Consider the following 9471-nt stretch of genomic DNA (forward strand, 5'->3'; position numbering starts at 1 on the left):
ACCCCCACCCCCCCCCACTGCTCCCAGGCCACAGCCCACCCAGAAGGTCCCTTGTGAGAGGTGTGCGGGAACCTGGAAGTCTTTCCAGGCTGAGGAGGGCCTGTGAACCCCTCTGTCATGCACAGTCTGACCTGGGATTGCTGCAAAAGGGGGGCAGCTTGGTGTGGCAATGAGGGCACACATCAGAATGTCTGCGTTCAGTCCCCAGATGTGCCACTTCCTAGCTGTGTGACTTTGAGCAAGTTACTTTACCTCTCTGTGCTTCTGTTTCCACAAGTGTGGAAGCGGGGTGACAACGATACCTCTCCTAGATCGTTATGAGGATTCAATGGGTGAATAGTTATGAAGCACTTTAAGTTTCTGGCACAGAGCGAGTGCTGGTAAGTTTCTTTTTTCACCTCAACTTTTCATATTTAAATAGCTTTCTTGAGGTATAATTCACAACCATACAATCCACCTATTTAGAAGGTACAATTCAATGATTTTTTCCCCCGTATCTACAGGGTTGTACAACCATCACCACAATCAATCTTAGAACATTTTATCACCCCGAAATGAAACCCCATACCCATTACAGCCACTCCCCATTCCCCACTGCCACCCCAAGCCCCAGGTAACCACTAATCTGCTTTCTGTCACTATAGATTTGCTTCTTCTGGGCATTTCCTACAAGTAGAATCATACAATATATGGCCTTTTGTGTCTGGCTTCTTTCACTTAGCATGTTTTCAAGGTTCATCCATGTGATAGCATGTATCGTTTCTTTTTATGGCAGAATATTCCATTGTGTGCACAGGCCACATTTTGTTTATCCACTCATCAGTTGATGGACATTTGGCTTATTTCCACTTTGGGGCTATTATAAATACTGTGGCTATGAACGTTCATGCACAAGCACTAGTGGGGACATACGTTTTCAATTATCTTGGGTAAATACCTGAGAGTGGAATTACTGGTTCTTTATGGAAGAACAGCTGGATTTAATTCTCACAATTTCATTGAGAGAAATATTATTATTATTATTATTATTATTATTATTATTATTATTATTATAGCCACTGTCTAGATGCAAAAACTGAGGTGTAGACAGGAAAAGCAACTGGCCCAGAGTCACGCACATAATGTATCGGGGAGACAGAACATGACAGAATGTGGAAAGCGTCTGGTTCTTTCCATCATCAGAGTCAAAGGGGGCATGGAGAGGGGGCCAGGGCTGGGGGGTAGGCAGGGAGACAGAAATGGAAGCGTGAGAAGCCCACGCCCTCATCTTCACCTGGAGCAGTGGGGCCTGCTCTGCAGGAGCCCACAGTCATGCAGGGAGTTGAACCTGTCAACAGGGACCTTTGGGCTGAGGCAGAAGGAAACCAGCCAAGGTCATGCTCTACAGACCAGAGGGGAAATAAGAGGCACATCGTTGCTCTGTGGCCAGACCAGGGTTGTCTCAGGACCAGGAAGTCAGGGAACTTCTCCTTTTCCACACCTTTTGTATTCTGTGCTGTGGTGGGACAGGGCAAGAGGGGCAACTCGCATCCAGGGAGACCCCTTGGCGGTGTGCCTTCCAGGGGGTCCCCGTGGCTAGCAGGCTCTAGTCCTGGGCCTCTTAGAGAGTCCAGAAACAGTCTGTACTTCATGACCCAGAGCCATGGCAGTCTCTAAGCCCCAGGGGACCAATGAGAGCCAGACACCCCTCTGGGTAACTTCGGAGATTTGATGAACAAGCCCATTGCCATCTCCATGGTGTTGTGGACCTGAATCATATCCCCCTCCTCAAAATCTCATGACCCAAACAGGGTGTCAGCCACCAGGCCCATTCATTTGCCCAATAAATTGGGTTTAAGTCTTTCCCTCTGACTGGGATTCTCCCCTCAAAATGATGCATCCTGAGTCTGCCAGGATCTAGGGACCCCAGAGCTCTTCCAATCAGCAGTGAGCTTTCTTCCAACATGGCCAGCCCTCTGGAATCCACCCGCTCCCAGCCTTGGGTGATTTCTGTGTCCCCTCCTTGGGAAATCTCTACCAGCTTCTCCAGCATTGCAGGAAACCTCGGCAGCACCAAAGAAGCCAGCCCTCTGGCCTGACAATTTGAAAGTGCTTGCTATGGACTGAACTGTGTCCCCCCATCAAAGTCATACGTTGAAGCCCCAAACCCCAACGTGATGGTGTTTGGAGGTCGTGCCCTTGGGAGATGATTAGGTTTAGATGAGGTCATGTCATGAGGAGATTAGTGCCCTTACAAGAAGACACACCAGAGAGTTTGCTCACTCCCTCTCCCTGCCATGTGAGGACACAGTGAGAAAGCAGCCGTCTGCAAGCCAGGAGAAGGATTCTCATCAGAAACCAACCATGCTGGCACCTTGATCTTGGACTTCCAAGCCTCTATAACTTTGAGAAAATAAACTTTTGGTGTTTAAGCCATCCAGTCTATGGTATTGTGCTATGGCATCCTGAGCTGACAAGACAGAGTCCCCAAGCCACGGCCACCAGGAGACTGGGCTCAAATGACTTGGGGGATTTGAGACCCCCATCTGCTATGCCCTGGGAGACACCCAGGTCAATGCCATGATTAGTCACTGAGTGCCATTAGTCAGAACCTGTTTATTAGCCAGAGCACACCAAGACCAGAAACGTAGTTTGAAGAAATCTACAGAGTTATGTGGGCTTTATGAATATATTTTCAGCTACAGAGACAAAGATGGTAATATTTGACATGTCCCCAAACTTACCTACCGATCTATCTGTATAAAATCCAACCCCTTCCATTAATTAGAGCTTAACCTTAAGCTTTTTATAGTGAAAAACAGTTTTACCAACGAAGAGCTTCCCAGAGTGAGTGGCCTGTCCTGGAGACAGCAATAGGACACCACGTCATATATGGCATGATTGCATTCTTTCATGAAATACGAACAGGCTCTTTAGGACCCAAATGTAGATTTTGAATTAAAATTTTTTTCTGAGGCCTGGAATTATTGCCATATAATATTTTCCAGGCACCTGGTGTCACAAAATGCTTTTGAAAACATCAGCTAGGTAGGACCCTTGACAAGGTGTCGGTCTCGAGATGTGCTAGAAAGGACAGAAGAGAGAAGAACAAACTTTCCACGCCCAGGAGCTTTCTCTTCCTATGTCTCATCCTATACAGATGATGGAAATTCACCATGGACTATAAATGTCTCAGTGCAAATGAGGTCTGATTGCCAGTGGTGGGTGCGCCCTGGGAAAGACTGGTTCTTTTTTTTTCTTTTTTTAAAAAATTTATTAATTAATTAATTTATTTATGGCTGAGTTGGGTCTTCGTTGCTGCGCGTGGCCTCCCTCCAGTTGCGGCAAGCAGGGGCCACTCCCCACTGTGGTGCACGGGCCTCTCATTGCGGTGGCCTCTCCTGTTGTGCAGCACGGGCTCTAGGCGCACGGGCTTCAGCACCTGCAGCACACGGGCTCAGTAGTTGCGGCGTGCAGACTCTAGGGCACGCGGGCTTCAGAGGTTGTCACGCGCAGGTTCTAGGGCACAGGCTCAGCAGTTGTGGCACACGGGCCCAGTTGCAGCATGTGACATCCTCCCGGACCAGAGATCGAACCTGTGTCCCCTGCATTGGCAGGAGGACTCTCAACCACTGTGCCACCAGGGAAGTCCCAAGACTGGTTCTTAATTGTGCCTCCATCTGACAGACCTTGTTAGGAATGAGTTTGCAACATGGCTGCTAGGCAGCTGCATCCACCTGCAGGTAGGGGCCATGGGCACTTGTTTTGTTTCTCAGTTTCCTTCCTCAAGCAGGGCACTCTCCCTGAGGCCTCATTCCTGGCCCAGACCTTGCTAAGTGCTATTAAATGGTGAATGGGGAGGACTAGCCTCTTGAAGAGGGATAAACGCTCCACAGGGGTGTGATCCATGATTGCAGGATAAGGCTTAGAATGCAGGTTCTGATGTCAGACAGTCCTGGCTCTGCCTCTTACCCGGGCAAGTTACTAGACCTTTTTAAGCCTCAGTTTATCCATCTGTAAAATGGAACTACCAATAGTACTTGCTCCCATTCCAGGTCTGGGACTCTTCTATTGTCCCACTGCAGTAACTCCCACTTTGTACTTCACCTTCATTATCTACTTACATCCTCCAGCTACTCCCTCATCACTCAGTTACTGCCCTTCTCTCCTGCTACTTCCCCATTCCCTTAGCTGCTCCTTCATTATTCAACTCTCTGTCACTCACTCACATGGTCACTCATCCCACAGTTACTCTGCCACTCCCCAGCTTCTCTCTCACCCTCATATTATCTAAAGTTATATTTTTCTAACTTAACACAAGCTTGGAACAATCAAGGGAATCTTGGCTTTTGTTGGGACAAATCTGTCCTAGTCTATATATACTTATCTTTGCAGGAAACTGTCTCTTCCTGGACCAAGCAGCTGATGTTTAGAGATGGAATGTTTCCTGCCTATTATCTTAGAGGCCTTTGGTCTGGGTGACAGGGAGTGGGAAATCAGAGCCCACATGGTACAAAGGCATGGAACATTGCCAGGCAGAGCCAGGAGTCTCCACCACACAGGAGGAACCTGGCGGGTTGGTTGGCATAGCCTTGGAGCAGCTCTGCTGGTTCCAGGTGGGATGCTGAGGCAACAGTCTCCTCCCCGTCACCAGGGCCCTGCCCCTAACCATCCCTGCAGTTCAGGATGCTCTCTCCTAAAAGCTGGGAGAGCTTCATTATGGATCTGATTAAATCATAAGGAATCTCATCCCAAGCTTGCCAGAAAACAAGTTATTTTCAGCATCCGTGGGCAGCAAATGGAGAAGAGAGTCATGAGCTGGAAGAAATGACTGTGTAGAAACCGAGCCCATTCAGATGAAGGTTGGCCACCATGCCTCCTTGACAAAACGTTAGATGCCAATTAACTCGGGAGAACTTTTGTGACATAATATACAGGTTTTCGTCTTGTTTTGTTTTGTTTTAATGACAAGGGAACAGATCATGTTAACTCCTAAGGGTCAGAGAAAGCAATGTATAGAAGCCAATTAAGGTCCCTCCAAAGAGCTTTGTAATTATAGATGGGTTTTAAACACTTAATGGCTCAAGCCGAGCAAAACGAATTAAGAGATGACAAACGGAAACCAGGAAATCCTGGGCACCTTGCATCCTATGGTTTCAATGGTCTGACAAGTTCTTCAGGGGGCAGGTCCTTTCGTTTTAGGGACTCTGAAAGGGCTCCCTCATGCAGGCTGTTTTTAAGTGTTTCATTATGTGGGGTGGCCAAAGCCTTTCACTTTCCACTGGCTTACAATGAAAATTGATATAAAAAAAATTTTTTAACTCTTTCACACTAAAGTGTAAATGACTACAACCAGAATATTCTCATGTAAATCACTGATAAGAGGCTGGCACTGAGTAAACAGAGATAGAGAAAATGAGAGTATTTACGGCAGTAAGGGTGAGCAGGAGAAAGATTAGAAAGAAAAAGGAAGAGATATTAACCTTGCCTCTGGTCCACTGTGAATGAAGTTAGTGGCAGATGATAGTAACAGCAACATTGGCTACGTTCACTGTCCAGCCTTTAATCTTCACAGCCCCATCACCACAGTCATTATTCTCTCCACTTTACAGATGTGGAATTTGAGCACAAAGAGATTAAGTAACTCACCCAAGGTCACAAAATAGAGATTAAAACTTAGTTTTGTCTGACTCCTTGTTCTTAAGCTCCAAAGTCTGCCTACCTCTCTGCAAAACTTCCCAACTTTTCCACCAAGGTCCCCCATTTGATTCAGTTCCCCTATGCCATCCACATTTTGAGAGATTTTATCTATTGAGCACATTATATTTGTGAACTAATAATTTGTTCCATCTGGTTGATGATTATTTTTCTGTTCCTGTTTCTGTTTCAACATTGATCCAAACTTTAATCCCAATTACTGGGGATTCAACATAATATTATGAAATCACACAAATCAGTCATGGCTCTATGGCTAATAAGCAATAAAATTAAATAAGCATAAGCACTGTTCCCCAGCACTGAATTCTGACTGCCACATGGTGTTAGAGTCAATGTCAATCACATACTTGGCATACTCAACCCAGGACCCAGGGTTCCCAGATAGAGGACTCTGGTAACAGTGTTTGGTCCACCCAATACATCCCAGACATTTCCAGGGAAATCAACAGCCAATCACAATGTTTGATCCATGTCCAGGGTAATCACATTGTGTTGCCAGAATTCCAGTCTAGGGCAAAGCAAAGTCTAGAATGTGTATAGATTGTAACAATAACGGCCCCCAATGGATCATGCCTTATTAGTACCCACACGCTGTATAGACTCCTCCCACAGTGACTCTGCGCTTGGCCATGTGACTTACTTTGGCCAGTGAGACATCAGCAAACACGATGCAGGCAAAGGCTTGATAAATGCTTGTGCATCAGAGCTTGCCTTCTTGAAACCCTGACACCACCATGCTAGATGAAGCCCAGGATGAAGCACCATATGGAGAGAGCAGCCCAGCCATCCCAGCTAAGCCCAAACACTGGTTTACCTGGCAGCTAACTGCAGCCTCATGAGTGAACCCAGCCAAGACTGGTGGAAGAACTGCCCAGTCCATCCAAAGAATCATTGAAAAATAATAAGCTGTTTGAAGCCACTAGGTGGTTTGTTTCAGGGTTTGTTATACAATAATAGGCAACTGGGGCTTCCCTGGTGGCGCAGTGGTTGAGAGTCCTCCTGCCGATGCAGGGGACACGGGTTCGTGCCCCGGTCTGGGAAGATCCCACATGCTGCGGAGCGGCTGGGCCCGTGAGCCATGGCCGCTGAGCCTGCGCGTCCGGAGCCTGTGCTCCGCAACGGGAGAGGCCACAACAGTGAGAGGCCCGCGTACCGCAAATAAATAAATAAATAAATAAATAATTTAAAAAATAATAATAATAGGCAACCAACCAGTACAGCATAGTTCTTGATGATGACTCACCCAGAGGACTGCCATTACTATCTTCATGGTGCCCAGGGACCCGAAAGAGTCATTAAGCCAAAAAGCCTGTATCCTAGGGCTTCTCTTGAGGGACTGGGAACCCTCACTCCTCCAACAAGATTTAGGTTTCATTTGGCTTTTCCCGTGCAAATGACAAAATTTCCATTTCCCTCTCCTGGACTTAGTGGGTTCCACATCTATCCTTTCTTAGTCTTCTCCTCTGCTCTGGACACAAATTCCTCCAACAAATACGGTAGACGGGGTGGGCAGCGAGACCAGCTCTATTTGTTGGCACAATCATGGGATGAAGGCACCGGACAATGCAATACTCTGAGCAGATTCTGGAACATTCTTCTATTTTTCAAACCCCAACCTGCTTCCCCATGGTTGATGACTTTGGCTTTGGTGATTGTTGAGAGGAGGGCTTAGGGTTTGTGCATTTACAGAGTCTCTGAGTTTCTTTGACAGAAATACTGACCATTTTCTCACTCCATTAGAAGAGAAACAGTGGTTCCTAGAAGCCAAGCAAGAATAAATCATGCCAAAAATACCTCATTTATCTCCTCCACAGGGTCACTAGACTGACAAATGCCAACGTTAGGAAGTGTCTAGACTTCAGTGAGCATTTGACAAGCCTCTCATATATCTCCATATCAACACCCAGCGAAATGCTGGTGTCATGGTGTGTCAGGTTTAAGAAGGTTCCAGGAGAGCACCAAATTGGTTGAATCCCCCAGAATGGCATCACCGTGGTTTATCAGTCTATTACAAGTGGTTTCTTCTCCCAAGAGTTATCTCACACTATCCAAGCATATAAGGCTAGTGAATAAAACCACAATGCCAGTTTCACGTGAGAAAGAGAATTGTCTTGCACGTTAGAAATTCATTTAAGCATGGTCGACTCATTCTGCATCTGTAGGCAGACCTGGCTGGCACGCCAAATTATAATCAGAGGGTTGCAAGGAGATACATAATCATCACATTTAATGGCATTACGTCAACATGGGTTGAAGTCTCCTTTTCCATAATCAGATTGTCCTTAGCAACGGGATGGTAATCTTCAAAGTTGCTGGCCACACTGTTCTCTCCCTTGGACAGTATTTAGATCTCACTGCTCATAAATGATCCCCTAGCCTCCTTTTTCTAGGCATCTGTTTTTTTTTTTAAGTCCTAATGTTTATAATTGGATTCAATAGACATAGAATTACACTTGAATAAATATAATCAAACTAACAATGGAGGGAAAAAGGAAAAACGTACAAAACTGTACACATTGTTGAAAGTGTGTATATATGCTCATTTAAAAGATTCACTGTTATACTTAGAATTTGAGAAAGAATCGATAAATGTATATGTATAACTGAATCACTTCACTGTACACCTGAAACTAACACATTACTAATCAATGATACCCCAGTATAAAATTAAAATTAAAAAAAAGATTCACTGTTATACTTAGAACTTTTTGTCTTTTTGCAATTATAATAAAACAAAAAGTTATAAGCAGAATACTGATTCTCCACATTAAATGCCTATATACACTCTTTGAAAAAATAAACAGAATTATATCTGTATTTAAAGCTTTTAATGTAAAAAATGAGCTTGCTTCTTGCTTATTAACATAGCTACCTAAGTTGAATTGGCAACAACAGTACTTGCAGGGCATAACTTTTACCTATGATGCTTCCTTGTTTTGATTTAATGACACTCAGTATAGAAATCAGTTTAACAGAGGTATGTTGAAGAGAATGGAATAAAAGCTTTCAAACTGGCTTCAGCAAACTCAGAAGCATATCAAGATCATAACTTCTTTCATAATTGTTGTAAAACTAAGGGAATATATTGTAACAATCTGTAGAAACTTCAGTTTTTGCTCTTCAATTCTTTTTCTACCATTGAAAAACACACTGCATTCTCCCTTTGCATAGAAGTATTGATATTATTAAAAATCAGGCAAATATGCAAGTCTGTCTATCAAAATGTACAAATTACATTTTTTAAAAGGTAAGAGAGGGACTTCCCTGGTGGTTCAGTGGTTAAGAATCCGCCTTCCAATTCAGGGGACGCGGGTTCGATCCCTAGTCTGGGAACTAAGATCCCACGTGCTTCAGGGCAACAAAGCCCACGCACCGCAACTACTGAGCCCATGCACCACAACTAGAGAGCTGCGTGCTGCAACTACAGAGCCCACGTGCTCTGGAGCCCCCGTGCCACAACTAGAGAGGAGCCTGTGCATCGCAATGAAGAGCCCATGCGCTGCAACGAAAAGATCCCGCGTGCCGCAACTAAGACCAAACGCAGCCAAACAGAAAAAGAAAGGAAGGAAGGAGGGAGGGAGGGGAAGGAGAAAAGAAGGGAGGGAGGAAGGGAGGGAGAGAAACAGGGAGGAAGAAGGGGAGGAAGGAAGGAAGGGAGGGATGGAGGGAGGGATGGATGGAGGGATGGAGGGATGGAGGGAGGGGGGAGACTCCGCCTACAAGGTCCGATCTGCTGAAGCAGGCATGACCTCCAGAGGTATTCACTGTCCCAGA

The 9471-nt window shown here is 45.5% G+C and overlaps 1 protein-coding gene across 2 annotated transcripts in view; it reads right to left on the reverse strand.

Moving 5' to 3' along the window:
* PPP1R16B (protein phosphatase 1 regulatory subunit 16B) overlaps nucleotides 1–9471 on the reverse strand; it is a 75641-nt gene that overhangs the window by 50808 nt on the left and 15362 nt on the right. The gene's annotated exons all lie outside the window — the stretch shown is intronic.

Source organism: Lipotes vexillifer, unplaced genomic scaffold (genome assembly GCF_000442215.2).
Source record: "Lipotes vexillifer unplaced genomic scaffold, Lipotes_vexillifer_v1.1 scaffold397, whole genome shotgun sequence".
Classification (NCBI taxonomy): domain Eukaryota; kingdom Metazoa; phylum Chordata; class Mammalia; order Artiodactyla; family Lipotidae; genus Lipotes; species Lipotes vexillifer.